Source organism: Larus michahellis, chromosome 5 (genome assembly GCF_964199755.1).
Source record: "Larus michahellis chromosome 5, bLarMic1.1, whole genome shotgun sequence".
NCBI classification, from domain to species: domain Eukaryota; kingdom Metazoa; phylum Chordata; class Aves; order Charadriiformes; family Laridae; genus Larus; species Larus michahellis.
Window position 1 is genome coordinate 22779198 of NC_133900.1, and position 17573 is coordinate 22796770.

Consider the following 17573-nt stretch of genomic DNA (forward strand, 5'->3'; position numbering starts at 1 on the left):
GCAGGCAGCAGTTTGCATCAGTGCGCGAGATGAATATAAAAAAACCAAACCAAAACACAATTTGTTTTGGAGTTTATTAAAGGAAGTGTTTTCATATAATTAATCATGGTCTGTGAGGCTGCTTTACACAACGCCGTTGCTCCCTACCCCCAGCCATCCCACATGAGGCCTTAGCCGGACTGAAATTTTGCAAAGCCTTGCATTGTTCTCCCTGACACCGGATCAGCCAACACAAAAAAGCAACTGCCAGCTCAAAAGCAATCCGGTGATAGAGCCTGGTGCTATCTAATCAAGGGCAAAAGGTCACTTCCGAACAACTGGGCAATAAAAGATTATTTCCAGCCGCAGAACAGAAAGGCCCAGTGGTGGATGCTTGAAGGGGGGGTGGGGGGGTGGAAGAAGGGCAAAAGGGCTCCCGTCTGTGGGAGGAAGTGCATTGAATAAAGCCAGCAGACGGGAACCATCTGGCTTTGTGCGTGGTCTGTTCTTCAGAAGAGAGAGAAAGCCCCCTCAGCGGGGCCAGTGACTCCATGCAATGATTCAAACTTTTCTTTTTTCCCTCCCCCCCCCCAGTTTAAAAGCAGCTTTCCCAGGCACCAAGAAATTGGAAAAGGGAACGTTCCCAACAGGCGGATGTGTCTTATCAAGTGCTAGCTGCAGGACGGAGACCATGTTTTAATTTGTTCATGATAGATGGCTCTTATCAGGGAGCAAGGCCTGTGGATAACCAGACGGGGCATATTTGTTTGTTTTGTTTTTAAAGATGGCTTCAGAAGAAACCTTCCGGGTCCGAGCACACTCAAATTCCCAACCCAGACAATACACTGAGTTTGGTCGTGTTTTTAGTGGCAAACGGCATTTTCAGCGGTACCACCTTTATTATGTATACTTCATGCATTTCCCCCCCTTCTCGCTCTCCACTTGTTATATGGCCTCATTTGAATGGAAGCAAGAAAATAAAAGGGCCAGATTACATTCAGTCCAGTTGCCATGGCCTGTGGGAGGGCAGAATTGCAAACACTTCAGTACAAATGGTCCGGTCCCTCCTCCCTCCCTCCACCCCTGCAGTTGTCCTACATGTCCTCACTTTCCCTCACGATGTGGTTCGCACCGGAGGCCCTTGGCACTCAGCGGCAAGGAGCTGAATCTATTCAAGCTCCCAGACACCTCCTCCGTTCACCAGTGAATTAACTTTAAGCATGCAAATCACACTAATCCAGAATTCACAGGAGAGGAAGTCAGGAGGGTTCCCAGTGCTCTGGGAAATATTTTTCCTTTCGGGAAGGGAAGGGGAGGAGGGGAGGGTCATTGCACTCTTCTTTACAGCTCACTGCAGGTCACTCTGGCTCATCTCAAAGAAAGTTTAGTTCAGAGGCTCAGCTTGACATTCATTGGTTTCTAAATCTGAACCTCTTGAGCAATTGTCCCAGCAAGCCCAAGGATTGGGGCCTGAGCAAATAGCCACCGACTAATCCTGCTGTAGTAGGGGGGGAAACGAAGCAGTTAAATGTCCAGTTTATCAACAGAAAACAACAACTGAGCCTTTGTCCTAACAGGGTGCATTAGGAAACCGTTTGGCTGGGCTCATCTGCATGAGAAACCAAGGCAGCTGGGAAACACCGACATACCTTTTAGCAAGATCCATGAAGACATCGGATGAGAAAAATATTCCTTATGTTTATTTCCTGTAAGGTCGCCTTCAAATAGGAAGGAAAACCTCAAACATTCTGAATAAGTCTGACACAGCTTGACACTTGAGGGGCTTTGGTTTTTTTTTAAGAAAAAAAACCACAAAACAAAACACCACCAAAAAGCCTACAAAGCAAGAGTTAAAACTGAGAAACATGACACAGCAGGTCCTCTGCCATAGTCTACTTGCTACAGGACAGAAAAAAAACACTACCAACAGCACTTTGACCAAATGGTCAAGCCAAGGGCTGCAACAGCTGTAGTATTTATCCTCTACAGCTCTAAAGCGAATGTACTACGCAAAGATACCAGTGTCTCTGCTGTAGTCTCAACACAAGACTAGATATCAAACAGGTACAGAAACGCGGAATATATTTTGGAGACCCAAAGTCAACAAAGGAAAACCAAGGAGTTGAAATGGAATGCTGTAAAGTGGGTAAAAAAAAAACAAAACCAAATGTCACTCCCCTCACCCCTCACTTTTTTTCTTTTGCCACTCAGTACTAATCTATTCTCAGTTTTTACCCAACTAAGGGTTTCTAATCAGTCAGAGGCATTTTTTTCTAAGGATTTTTAGACACCCAGGAGGTGTTGGAAAAGCACAGGCAAAGGACTTCCCCACCACATTCCCTGTTTCCTCAAGAGCTGAACAAAAAGCCCTGTCCTGTTGCTCAGCACGAGGTATATAATCGATACAGCATATATGGAAACTGCATTCCACTCGCTCTGCAGACCCAGTGGGAAAACAACCTGAGGGGGGGGGGGGAACCAAACCACCAAATTTAAAGCAGGTGAGCCTCAGGTTAAGACTGCTGCTGCTTCAACCGTGACTTTCAGCACGTAAGAAAGTGAAACCACTTACTGGAACAACAAAGTTCTGTGCAAGGAGAAGGGGATATCTAAGAAAGCGTGTCCGCAGAGCAGCCCGTTTACAGACGGGTCAAGGTTAGATGATGAGGTTATCCTCAGGAAAATCACAGCCCCAAACTCCTAGGTCACAGCCTGCAACAGGAACTTACACAGAGCTTTTAAGGAGCCGCAAATCTAGCCTTTCCCAGGGTGCCCAAAAAGGAAAATACACCCAGAGGGATGCTTCTGTGGCCCAGCAGAACAATATTCACATTCCAGTGATCTTCACTGCGGCGGGGACAGTTTCTGCTCCCACGTACCACGAGTGAAAACCCAGAGACCCACAGTTATTTCAGAGCTACACCGGCATTCTTTGAGGCCAGAGTGTGCCCCACTAGCTAAGCAGCCACCCTGGTTTCCACTTCACTTAGCATTAATTACAAGCCTCTTTCTTGGATAGCTTTGTGGTTCAAGGGGGAAATGAAAAAAAAAAAAAAATCTCATCCTATTAAGCGTAGCCCAGTGACCAAAAAACTCAGAAAGATAGGAAGCCCTTCTCAGCACGAACAAACAGGAGAGTTGCACTTAAAAATACAGGTTTTAATTGCAAGTGGCATTTTCAAGCTACCCTGCACTCCTGGGGCCACCTCAGTGCAGGCAAAGCACGCTATCAGACAGTTAGTACCCTCAAACAAACAGCTTCCCACTCCCAGCCACATCCAGGCCTTGCAAGGTTTTAAACATGCACCATTTGTATCACAAAAGCCACTCAAAGCCCCTGTCCTGGACAAGGCCCATCTCTAGTTAGGCACCCAACAAAGAGCCTACCTTCGTTTTTGTAAGTACCTCAATTTGGTCTCTCTGGCAGACTCAAAACAAGCATTTTACAGAGAGCAGATGCTGTAATTCACATACCAAAACCCTGTAGCTTAATCACAGATCACAGGCTGGCTTTATTACCGACACGCTTTCCAAAGCGCACACTGCAGCACCCGATACCTAGCAGAGACTTACCCGACACACGCTCCAGCAGAAAAGGCGGCGGCAGCGGGACTCCAGAAGGCACACAGGAGCACAGAATGCCCCTCCCGGGGTTATGGTCACACGTCTTGTGGCAAGCCTGAAGCACATCGAGACAGACTATGAGCTGTATGAAGAAGAGCAAGGCTGCTTAATAGCCCTATATATAAGCAAAGGCTCTTGTCCTCTACCTCAGCTGTGGTAGATTTGCACCTGCTAATTTTGTGGTGTGACACAGCTGCTCTTGGGGGCCAGAAATGAGTCTGCCACAGGGGCCTGTGGTTGCTCAGAGCTTTTGTGGCAGATTTTTTTTTTCATTTTACCCTGAATTTACAGATTCTGGAGCATTAGTCTACCACGTTCTCAGTATCCTTTTCATTTTACCCTGAAGTTACAGATTCTGGAGCCTTAGTCTACCATGTTCTCAGTGTCCTAACTCAGTATCCTAATCCTCTATGCAGGTTAGCCAGCAACCCACACGTGCACTGCTCGGTCTTGCTGATTTGGGATCCTTTATGTTTGTACCCCGAGGGAAATATGTTCCAGTAATCTACCGTGCAGATTAGGCATGCAGTCACTATTGCTTACATCCAGTTGTAAATCATACAGCTTCCTGCCTAGGTCTAGATAAGAATATAACCCCTAGGCTATGCACCAGCTGACAATATCAAGTCCTTTTGTTAGGGAAATGATTGCAGATGACTAAGTGCTTTCACCTGTTTCCCTTTGCCAGGTAGCATCTCCTCTGTATGCCTGGACCGAGCTGAAGCTACTAGGGACAAGCAGCAGAAACTAGTTCTCCCTATCAAGACTAGATCTCCCTTTCAGGAAACTATTTCTTGAAGCTGAAACTCTTTAGACAAGAAATGCCATCAGGAGTTTGGCTAAGGGTCGCAGCTCTCCATTACCCAGGGGTACCAGAGCAGGCACATGCAGGCAGGGCCAGGGAGCCCAAATACCTCTACCACAAGGGATGGGATGAGGGGGAGACAGGACTAGAACCACATCCAGCCAGACAGGAAGGACTGGGAACCAGAGGCAAGGATTATGCCACAGGGGCATTAAGGAAAGACCAAGGCAGGCAAGAAGCAGAAATATTCAGGTTGGTGACTGCAACCATCAAGCCAAGTCAGCAGTTTGAGAACAGATGGCATCACGCCATGTACTCAAGCAGTGTTAGTGGGGTATGCAGAGCAGTCCTGTGAGGCAGTGGTGGGACCAGCTGTGGTGCAATGGTCCCGCCAGCCTGAGAAGGGAAACCGCGTGGCTGTCCCAAAGAGAGCAAACACTGCCAAACCAGCTGGTTGACAAGGTGCTGCCAATGCTGGAACGGGTCCTGCCTCCTGATCTTTCCAAGAACATCACAGACCTGGAGATCTGGATTCCGACAGAAAACAAATCCTAAGACTATTTATCCTTGAGGAAGAGCTGCTGCTGTCACACTGAACGACAGGACAAAGAGAGCAATCAGAGCTCACTCCACTGGTATGGGAGAATTGCCACCATCCTAGAGCTCCAGCAGTGCCGCCCTGTCCTGATTTCAATTGCCAGTGAGTCCTCATGGTCTTCCCCTGTCTGTAGGTCAGCTGCAAAAAGGGGGTTTTGCCTAAAACCCCCTCTCCAGCTGTTGAAGCCAAGGCTCAAGAGCTGTGTTGGTGGCACTCCCCTACCTCCGACCTGGCCTTACAGACCATCCACTGCATTTCCAGCACAGCAGGGAAAAAGAGGCAGAGACACCTCCACCCGAATGCTCCCTTTATAACCGTATCCTGGCGAGATCTGGCCCCTGGGGCCTTCACCTGGGGAAGTGCTTGACTCCAGTTATGCTTGACACTCACAGCCTTCAGCTTCCAGCCCTTTTCACGCCCTGTGGCAGTCCTGCTAGGGAGAGGCTGCTGTAAAGGTAGGGCGATTTTCGAAGAAGGACGTATACACTATGTTGCCTTGCTCTGTGGGGTACAGGATGTGTGCAGAAGGGGGAAAGGATGGGCAAGTAAAACCAAATGTTACCACTTATCCAAAAATGCCAGGAAGAGCTTAATAATAAATAAATAATGGGAGATAAAAATCTCAAGTTTCTTCCAAAAACTTAAATGAGGATATATAAGCCTTTAAAACAGTCGCCTTTGAGACCATAATTTTTGCGCCTCATGGTTCCCCTTGCATGCTCCCTTCTTACTAATGCCTCCAGAAAGCAGAATAAAAAGTACTTTGTACAACTCAGATACACATGTAATAATTTTGCAGTGTGTTGTTGAAGTACAGTACCAACACAGAGCAGTAATATCTCATAAAATACCCTTTTGGTCAGCATTACCAGTACGGTGTGGAAGCAGAGGCGGGAAGGTGGGATGTTTTGCTGCTTGTCCCTGAACAAGGTTGAAATTTGAAGGCAGATCTTCCTGGCTTAGTCTTTGCGTTCACACTGCTTCCTACATATATAAAGTATAAGATCACAGTTTATCAGGACAGCAGGGTGGGGGTTTTTTTCCAAGAAAAGAGGACTATGAAACAGGTTCCACCACTGCTTATTATCAGACTGAGAAGAGAAAGAAGGAAGACCTGGGCTCTGAGGATCTGCTGACCTCCCTTCACACTTGCATCTCAGCCAAGACTCAAGCTGGCTTGGAGAATTTTAAAAACCATTTGCCCTTCTGACTCTGGTGTATCAGCACACAACCTTGCCCAACTCATCCATCGTTTTGTTGCCGTCATCGCTTGCATTTCTTCTGTCCTTAGCCCTTACCAGGCAGCGACCGGGTTCTCCTCTGCGGGATGCTTACCACCGTGGCTGCAGGCTCCCTCCAGCACGCCGCAGGCATGAAACCGAAAACTCTGATGTCATGTCTCGTAACCCATCAAAAAGCGCCTTGTTTAAAACAGAGAGATCGGATGAGATCATTAGAAGCGTTAACTATTCTCTTTTTTTGGCATACCACCTACTTATCTGGGAGGCGTTGTGAGAGGATATTGTAAAGGTTACGCAAAACCAAAACACAGTCGTCAGGCATTCCTCTGCCCATCGTTTGTTTTGGCAAATTTACGTCCTCTGAAAAACATGATGGAGGCATCATTTTCTGCAGCAGAACGTCATGTGTGAGCAAGGCTGACAAACGGAACAGTCCGCTCAAATGTGCTGGTGATATTTTGGATGTAAGGGAGGAAAAACTTTGGTTTATGTACAGTATATATGCAAATATCCCCACTTATCATCTCTGTACCCACAGAATGCAAAAGCAGGAAGAGGAAAGAGTTATCTATCATACAGCTTGTGTCACAGGAGATATTTTTATCATTAATTGTATTTTACAGAAACACTCCAAAAGAGACAGAAAGACTTTTTGACAACACATCTCAGTGAAAGCCAGGAAGCAAGCCAGCGGAAGAGGCAAAAAAAAAAAAAAATGCAAGAAAAAGGGACTTCACTGATTTTAAGTGACTGCAGGTGGGATTCACCTCACTTAAATTCAGCCATCTGAATGTTAGGCACCTAGTTTTATCTGTTCAGCTGTGATTCCTCAACAGCCATCAGCCAGGTACCTCCACTGAGTGCTTCACCCCACCAACCTTGGGCTGGGCTGGATCCCCCTCCATCCCTACCTTTCTCATCCTTCTGATTGCAGAGGAAGTCCAAGCAACCAGCCTGGCCATCAGCTGTCAGAAAGCTGAGTGTCTAATAGCAGAGCTGAACCCCAGCCTACACAGCAAGGCTTTCAGAAGGCCACAGTTCGGTGGGGAATCTAGCTAACAGAAATTAACCCCCTCCCATCAAGGTTTTTATTTTGTCCTTTTTTGCAAGCCTGCCATGCAGTTTATCCCAGTGACTTGTTTATAGTTAAATTCAATGCAGAAAGAGTCACGGATGCAGTCTAGCAACATCAACCCAATGACCGAAACAGACTGTCTGGCCACAGCGTCCTCCAGGTCAGATCAGAGGTTCCTTCAGCAGAAACAGTCACTGGCAGTGGCAATGCTTGTGACAGGAGGTGCTGCGTAGAGACAGCACTCGAGCCTGGCTCAGTTGCGTTGGTTTGACTTTTCTTTTGATTAAAACATAATCTTAGGCTCTCCCCTCGCTTTATGATACCTTTATTAAGGTGGGCAGCAACAACATGGAGCTGGTCCAGCTGAGAGGCACCAGCCTGGCTCCTGTGCTCTTATCAGTGTGTGCTAAGAAAGAAGCGATAGCTGCAGTGAAATGGCAAATAATTATTAAATAAGGGGAAAACATATATTTTTATCTCAGCAATTCTAAGTCAACTACTGTGCTGAGAAGTACTGATCAGCAGTACCGTCCCCTGCCAGGAAAAGGTAGGAGAGTTGTTTGAAAGAAAATCAGTGTATGGAAAAAAAAAATGCCCCTTACCCTGTAACAGAAGTAAAAGCACAGTGAATGCCTATGGTGTCAAGTTCCAGGTGGACAAGAATTGAAAAAAGGAAAAAAAAAAAAAAAGGCGGGGATTATAATTATGTTCTCTTGATGCAAAGAAATGGTCTTTCTTGAACACACATACAACATAAAATCACTTTTTTTCCACATTGGTGTAATTAGCCTCACTGAAACTTCAAAAACCAATTTTAAGAATCCAATTAACCTGAAAACTAGGTGCAGGCACACAGGAGGTGCTTACGCCACTAGAGAATGAAACAGAGGGCTGGATTTTAAGTGGACTGTTGTGGTCCAAACCAGCTTGCATTTACAAATACAGCTAGGTTGTAAATGTAAGTTACGTGTAAATACACCTAGTGCCACAGCAGCTCACATTTCCCTAACACAAGAGGACAAGATTTAGGAGCAGTAGAGCAGTAGTAGCAAAAGCCAAAATTATTGAACCTTGGCTAAAATGTGTTGTGGCTTTCCAAAGAAAGGAAATTTTTTTCAAGTATATGACCTGTATCTTCCTAAATTATCTGCAAGGAACTGGAGAAAAGAGGAAATAATCACAACCCACAACAAAGCTCCCAGTGAGGCAATTTTACAGCTTGGCTCTAAGCCTCTGCTCAGAACCTCTCCTTCCTCTTTTTCAGAGCTCCCAGTGAAGATCAGCAACAGAGGACATGGCCATCCATGCATCTGGAGAAGACGTACATCTGGAGAAGAACTCCGCCATCCTTTTCTTCTGGGCTAGTTTCCATTGCAAGATTTACAGTCTAAAAGGTATCGCTTTTAAGTTGTAGAAGTAAGAGGGGCTGCTACGAGGGGAAGGAGGAGAAACAGAAGTAGGTTATTGAGTCAGACAGTTTTTCCAAGTCTTGCAGATGGTGAGAACAAGAAGCAAAATCATGTTCACAGTTAAAGCTAATGAAATTCTACGAGCCTCATGGGAAACTCAGAAACACAAGCGTAAAGTGCAGAATTACTTCTTGTTTTAATTTCTTTTTTAATACTTTGCTTACTTGTTCAAATGCATGTGGATGGAGTGCACAGACAGAATTTCTCAGGTGCTGCTAGATACGTCCCTTTTTTGGCTCGTAGCCCTACATCCATGTCTGTAGTCTCAGTAGCCACCTATAGCTGTGTCTTCAGGCAGGGAAGCAAGGAAGGCAAGTAGATCACTGCCTCGGAGCATGTTTAACACCAAGAGGCCGCCCTAAAGAGCACATGCTTCCTCCAGGTACAGCATGGTAGGACGTTTCCCCTGCCACCAGAGTCAAGCACACCCAGTCCCTTCCCCTCCTTTCGCCTGGGTACCCTGGGTTTCATAAACAGTTGCATCAGCATTTCCAAGGGAGGCAGCAACTTCTCAGGCCAGCAGTCCCACCACCAAACCGGGTCCTCGTTGAGAAAGAGACAAACAAAACTAGAACCTGCCTTGGGAGGGCAAACATAGGAGAGATGCCGAGTGCAAGTATGGTTTGCTAACAGTTTCACCCAGAGCAAAAATTATAGTTGCATTACTTGTATTAGCCAGGATTTACTGGAGCAGGTTTTACCAGCGCGAGCTTTTCCATCTCGCCTCCAGCTTCTGAACACACAAGGTTGTCAGCTACAGAACGCAAGTGGGCATTTACATACTGGGCAACAACATTATGTGTGCGCACGAATCTCCTGTGTCCTCAGGAAGTTTCCACATATACAGCAAGGCCGAGTAAATAGTTAGCTCTACATGCCCACAGAGAAAGTTCTGCAATCGGCCTGTTCAAAGGTCCATTTTTATTTTTCCCATTTCTTTTTTCCAAAACTTGCCAGCATACTACTTCACAGCCTAGAATGTGCAGACACGAAATTCACTTCTGAGGGCAGGTGACTCTTATTCTGATGTTTATCTATTCCCTGCTACCTGTGAGGAGCCTGAGCATCCCAATTTAGACATTTTTCCATCTGCCCTAACCCATTTTTAGATAAATGCTAATCACGATGCCAGAGCATCTTTTCTGCATCTTCTTCCCAGGTGTCCACAGCTCTCCATTAACAAGATAAGGTTAAACAACAGCCACTTATATCTTTATGTGGTAAAACAAGCTTCTGTATTTAAGATAAACTTCACAGGACAGGTGGTTTCCTAGAACTCAATATACACAGGAAAACATTTAACTATCCTACATAAACGTCAACAAGGTATGAGAAGCGTGCACCTAATAAAGGAGATAGAGGATACAATAAAAAGGGGCCCTAAATCAAAGAGCAGGTTCACAGCAGTAAACTCCCGCATACTGGGCTGACTGGGAGCTTGGCCAGGCTGTGCTGCTAGCGTCCCAACAGCCCTGCTGCTCTGCTTTTTCATTTCTTTTTCACTGGAGGTACGTGTGACCCACTGCCATCATCTCGCTTAGGGTTACCTCTGGGACTGCATCCACCAGCCTACTTGTGCAGCATCTCCACTGGGAGCTCCCTGCGTACTTCTGCCTTTACCAGCTCTTAAAAAAAAAAAAAAAAAAAAAAAGGGGGGGGGGGGGACGCAGAGCAAACATTATCTATTGTTAATTACCTGTAAAGTAGGGCTTTTGCCACTTCCCCAGTTTCTAAGAGCCCTGAAGTGAAACCTGAAAGAAGCCACCCATTGTTTTCAATTGTGCAAGAGCCAGGAGCAAATAGGGCTCAAATTGCAGCTCTGAAAGGCAACAGGAAATTGGCAGCCCGGTAATCTGCTCCCAACTATTCAGGGTAACAAAGGCTACATTCCTCCTCAAGTAGTCACCATTAGAAACCCAAGGCTGATCTATTTAGTAAGGCCCACAGAATAAATCTGTGGAAATAAAGGGCTTTAATTAGAAGGCCATAGGATATGGCTCTGGTTTCTAGCCCCGCAAGTAACGTGTATTATTTAGGCTCCTACCTAGTTTCCCACACATCCAAACGCTGACGCTGCCGTTTTCAATTATTATTTTTAAAAAAACCCAAAACCAAACAAAAACAACCACCAACAACAAAAAACCCCCAAAACTAATAAATATGGAACTGTTCATTCACTGTTCATCAACTGATCATACGGATCACGCTGCACAGCGTGCTGTATGAAGAACATTATAAATTGTGTTAGGATTATATATTTAATATAATATAGAGTATTAACGTGGCTTCTAAGCCATCATAATCAAATACCTGCACACACACACAGTCTATGGCATGTTACAACATACAACTTATAAAAATCCTCCAGCAAGGACTACAGTTTGGGACTCGACGAGGTTTTTCCCATCCATTCATCTCTCTGTGCAGAAGAAGGACTCGGTGAGTAAAACACCCTGCTACAGGTCAAAGCCTTCTGGCTGTGCCAGTGCCTCCCAGCAGGACTCCCCGCAGCCCTCCAGCCCCAGCTTTCCCACCAGCAAAAGAGAAATATTTTCTTCTGAGCTGTTTCATCAGGCCTCCTTGGTTTAAAAGAACTGAAGTCCAAGTGCAAAATGCTTCAAGCCGCTCGCTAAGGAGGTACTGCAACTTTTGTCACTTGAACGGATGAAGTTATCCCAAGCCCCAGTGTGCCAGAGTTGTTAGCAGGAAGAGCAAATCAGATTAATATTTCCAGGGGATGTTGTCTGCACCTGGCAGCAGTGATGGATGGCTCTGGAACTACCACGGCAAGGGCTCCTGCTCCAGTACAGGGCAAGAGACGGAAAGGGGGAAAACAAGCACACGGGCTCTAAAGCTCAAGGTTTGAAAGACCATACAAAAATCTCTATGGAGACTCTAGAATGGCTTCTTATATGTGCACCACTTGCTCCCAGGGAGACCCTTTGACTATTTAATGCAGCAGAATTGATGCATTTTCAACTGCAGCAGTATTTCCTCACATGCTCTTGCAGATTGGTAAACTCAAGACCAGACAGCAGGTCTGGCAAATGACCTTTGGCATCTGGCAAATGAACTTTGGCAAAGTTCATATCCAGATCTGAACTTTGGACCAAAACAAAACCCTGAGATCCAACTATAATGTACTTCCCTCCCTGACTAACCAGGCTCATTCTCTCCGTGATTCAGAAGAGACACAGAACAAATAGAAATATATTAAACCAGCAAGTGCCTCAGTGGTAGCACAGATGGCTCACGTAGTCGTAGAGGGTTTCATCCAGAAGAACTTTGTATGCTACGTAGAAAAATGAACAAGTGTACCATTATTCCCTAAAAAGAAGGGGACGGATAAGTGAGACTTGATTTTGGTAAGAAATATGTGTTGCTGAAAATGGATTTTGAGCAGGGGCAGCTAGGAGACCTTGGTATTAAATAGAAGGTGCTGTGCCATCTCCCAGTATCCAGGTTAGAGAAATGCCTCAGCACTTCCCCCTTCCTTCGGGGCAACCAGCATATTCATTTTCATTTTGAAGTGTCCTGCTCATAAAGCGCACAGCTCCAGAAGCATCAAATTGAACATCACACAAGAAATGATGCTTTGGAGAGGACCTTTACCAGGCCAGGTAACTTCAGCTTTTCCTCCTGCTTACAGCATGGAAGAGGAATCCTCACGGCACTGGAAGAATTGTCAGATGGCTTGGAAGCTGAAGCATGCACCAGAAGACAGGTGATTTCCTTTAAAATATCCATTAAGTGGGTAATGAGTTAAGTAACTTCAGCACAAGCTGAGGGTATTCCAGCTACTTCTTACAGCTACTTCGTCATATAAGCTAAGAACATCCTAACACTTAGGAACGCTAGACATTCATAAGATAGTGTTAACCAACACAATTAATAAAAACAAAATAGAAAACAAGGGAAAAACTCTACCACCACTATTGAGCCTGTTCAGAACAGCTTGCACAGCGGTGTTCAGCCCCACTGTAAGTACGCTGTCGCCCGGCCAACTTCATCACTGGTGTAAATCCATCAACTTCGTTCAGAAGACATACTCTGCAGTATGACACCAGCCACCCTACGGCAGCGACCCCGGAGGGTCGGGCAGGATGCGAGCCCTTTTGTGCTCCCCATTGCACAAACACAGCGGGGTTCAGCCCTGTGGGGTAGAGCCTCTGTCGAACACCGGAGCCTTTTGACAATGTCTTCTGTGGGGTATTTGTTTTCAGATGGGTAGCACTGTACATATATACAAAAGTTTACAAAACAGGGTGTGCTTACGATGCAAGGGAGGCATGGCCATGAGGCACACCCTTCTCTAAAGATTAAACCAAATGTATGTTTCTTTTCTTCAAAAAAAAAAAAAAAAAAAAGAGCAATTGACAACAATTACATTTTCAAGCTGAAGACAACTAATTTTGTCATACGCACAACAATGTCATTCCCCTGGAAGTACATCATTTCTTTTCCTTTTACATTATTGTCACGTGCCTATGTCAGAAATAGTGAAAGATCCAGGTGAATTTCTGGTCCTTTTTTGAAGCTAAAACCCAAAGTTAATCAGTAAGACCTATATACTTAAACCTGAGAAATAAGACCATGTGTGGTCTGCAGGAAATCTGTCCTGTATTTGTATTTATTGTATTAATAAGTAACTGAGGAATTATTTCAAGACACCTTTACCAGGAGAAGGGAGAGTGGCAGCTGCAACCATCATAGTGGGGAAAAACAACATCACTGTATCTCCATATCACAAATATAAACTGAGCAGTAAATGTCACTCCGGGAATAACGCTTTGTTCCAACTGTGTTGGCTTCTGGTATGGTGGTGACCAGTATATCCATATTCCTCTTCTAGCCTTTAGCAGATACTGAGTTTGGAATTAACATTCCATCCAAGAAACACAGGATCTAACAGAATGCACCTACATAGCCACGTCAAGGCATCCCCAACCACACTGAAGTGCGAGCAGATTGGTACCTACACACTGCTACCTGCGTTGGTAGACAACAAAGCTCCTTTCGAAGCACATACATACACACAACAGACATTCAAAGGCACAGAAAATGCAACTGAAGAGTTTAATGGCCATGACAATGCTTGCGGGGATCTACGCCTCCTGCAAACGTTTGGAGAGGACCTGGGCTTTTCCACGGTGGTTGGCGGTGGGGACACACAGCACAAGAGCTCTCAGCTTGCAGCAAGTGAGTATTCACAGCACAAGGACACACATGTGCTGTGCTGGGATTTTTGGATGCTGAGATGGCACCAGAAAGCCGACCTGTGGGCTGTGCTCGCTGCCCAGCTCCCAGAGCACCCCCCAGGAGGTCAGCGGGGCATCAGTCCTGTGTACCAGGGACAGCCCAAGTCTATGCTCTAACATCAAAACACACTGAAGGAAACTTTCTGGGTAGCTTAGCTTTTTTGAATAGATCCTTCCAATAAGCATAAAGTTTGTTAAGACAGGCCCCATGTGGCTAGGCAACTAATGCCAAGGGTAGAAGCCATGCCTTGGCTGCTCCCATCAGTGAAAGGTGAAAACCAACCACTGTGAGGAAGTACAAACGATTAAGAGCTGCCCTACACGCAACTTGCCCGCTGACGAAGGCTGATCAGAACAAGACCTGTGCAACCCCCACACTGTTGTAAGGCTGGTAAATCCCGCTGGGTGATAGCAGAACAAAATTTTATTCCAGGTTTTTTTTTGAAGCACCACCATGACTGACAGAAATGCTCCAGCTGGAGGGAAGCCAACGATTAATCAGGATTCCTTAGAATTTGGAGGTAATTTTAGCAGAACAAGAAATACAGAAGCATCAGTGAGTCCTGAACTTTCCTCCAGGACAAAAATCCATTACTTCATATAAATCCATTAAAACACTTCATCGAGCCCTTTTAATCCCTCTTAACAGATTTGCTTTATCACAGGCAGAGGAGCTAATCCTCTCCCACCTGTCTTTATGATATGGAACCACAAACAAGAGCAAGTGCTTTTCATTTGTTGAGTGAATCCAAGGGAGGATAACGCTATCGTCCTCCCCACCAGCATTAGCATAACGAAGCCATCGTTAGAGAAACACCCCAACTCTCCCAAATGCTCACCCTGGCAATGTATTCCTCCATCAGGCAACACGGAAACTTATTCACCACCCGTTTCCAAAACTCATCCCTTACCACGAGTTCCAAGACAGTAAGCAAACTGGGACCTGAGCTCCGGCTTGCTGGAGGGACTTCCCTTTTCCCTTTGTCCCAGAGTTTACGCGACACATTTCAGGACTCTGTTGTGCATAACCAGATGGCAGCCTCCTTCACATCCATCCCCAACCTATACAATTAGGTTAGTAGGTCAGCTGAACTTACCGCCTAACGACACGATCATTTTATGCACAGTTCTCTTTATTTTTCAGAATAAGATCTCAAAGCTGTCTGAAAACGGTTAAGAAATAATTTTTATGATCTACATCTGACAGTCTGGTGCTCAACAGACATGTAGAAAAGTAACCTGAACAGCCCACTGACAAATTTTGGGTTGAAGAATTGAACTCTGCACTTCAGTCTCCCAATTGCCAGAAGTCTCATTAGCATGGAGCAAGCCCCCTTACACCAAAATACAGGTACCTCTAGATGGTTGTTCCAGTGGCGATATTGTAGAAAGTAGAACAGATTGTAATGACTGACCACACAGGCCATATTTAAAGTAACTTTTTGTCTCCTCAAGCTGTGGAGGTTCACTTCATACACCTGTCAGCTTGCTTAATTTTTTCTGCTAGAAAGACATTGATTTGCTCTCATGCAACAATCTGTCTGCCTGACAGAAGTCACAGTCGTTTCATCACAATCATTTCCATAACATAAGGCAACGACCCTACCGTCCAAAGGACCCGAAAGCAAACATATATAGATGCGTCTTAAGTACAAACCATACAGCAGCTAACCCAAGAAAAACCACTCTTATTCTCCCTGCTTTAACGCTGCCTTCTCTAGGTGACACCTGGCAATTAGGATACCATTTAAGACATACAAAGAACTGGTATCTTCTCATTGACTCTCTCAAAGTCAAATTTTCCTGCCGAGGAGCTAGCTGCAAGCTGAAGCTATTCCCAAAGTTTAGTTAGTGAAAGGAGCATTAGTTAGTGTGACTAACTAGGTTTTGTTGACTTTTTTTTAAAAAGAAATGTGAAACAGTCCTGCGACACAGCTCATGATGGAAGATAATCATTAAAGAGACAGAGTACACGTGGGTCCTTTGGGCTTTCTTCTCATCTGCTAGGAACCGAATCAAACCAAACTCCCACGTGAGTGGCTGGAAACAGACAGACAGAAGTGAGCAGTATAACATTTTTCATGAAGAGGAATAACCTACACCCTTCAAGCAAACTTACTCAACACAGAGCTAGATTGTATCCAGTTACGAAAAGGCAGTTGGCTCAGTATTTCAGAGTGTCAGTACCCAGTCTTAAAAATGGTCGTATCTGAGCAGCGGTGAGTGTTTGACAAGGATTTCATTGTCTCCCCAGGGCTGGTTGCAGCTGTCACTGTTAGAGAAGCATCGGCGATAGGAAAGCAGTGCAAAGAGCGTCGCCTGCTCCTCGGAAACATCCTTCTCTTGGCTTTGCTTCATCTCACGAAGAACAAATCTTGGAAAGCAAACTTCATTATATATCATTATATACATATATATACACTCTGCCGCCCCGCAAGCCTCCCAGCCTGTCAATTTTGTCACGCTGAGGCTGGGAGAGCAGCATCACCAACTGTAGACGGCAAAGTAAGCAGTTTCCTAGATGTAGCCAGATGACAATTTCACTTGTTACCTCACAGAAGTCATCTGTGCCATTCAACAGAGAAGGCAGCTCTTCAGCCAGCTCGCTATATGACACTGGATCAGCTTTGACGGAGTTAACTACAAAAGCCGAGCTTATTCAAATCATCAATATGCCAGGAGTCAGAACAGCTTGAATATGGCAATTCAAAGCAGCAGGACTTCAAAACCCCAAATGCGACACATTTGTCAAGTTATTACTGTGTTCTTAAAGTGGAGTTTCTCTAGAACCACTTACTCTGAATACCATGTGAAATTACATCCATTTAATAAACTTTTTACTTTAGGAGAACTGTGATGTTAGCCTTGACCCACGTGAACAGAAGAATGAGGTCTCCCCATTCACTCTTAATGAAAAGCTTTTTTGTTGAATATGTGTTAAATGGCCACGAGTAGCCGTGACACTTAGGTCACCCTTAAGAGTCTTTAATTTAAAGACAGAAGATGGATTCAGTTGACATTGGGAAAATGTACGGGAAAGGAACCAAACAAGCCGTAGACACAGGCACAAACACACACACATCCCCAAATGTCAAATCTAGCAAACTACAGCAACACAACCGTTATTTTTTTTCCTGCCTCTTGCTTTTTATTTAGATTTGAGCTTGGTAGCTTCATTACTTCAGTTGACGTACAATTTAAGCCGCCAAGAAGTCCCATATGGGTATATTTAAAGTAGGTTTTACATGTTAATTTGGTATTCTTCAGGAAACAAAAAAACTTGAAGTTATGGTTTCCTCCTCCACAACTGTATTTCCGAACACTTTGGTAAATAAACAGGGCCTACCCTTCTTGGCACTGTCAAGCACAAGGTATACGTTGAATTGCATTAAATAGCCCATAGCAAAAACTTACTCGATATATAGTCAGCAAACGTAAAATTAGCTCAACTAAGCTGGAGCACAGACTAGTGGTTTTTGAAGTATCAATAGGAAGTTATTCGCTACCTGAGAGACCGCAAGGAG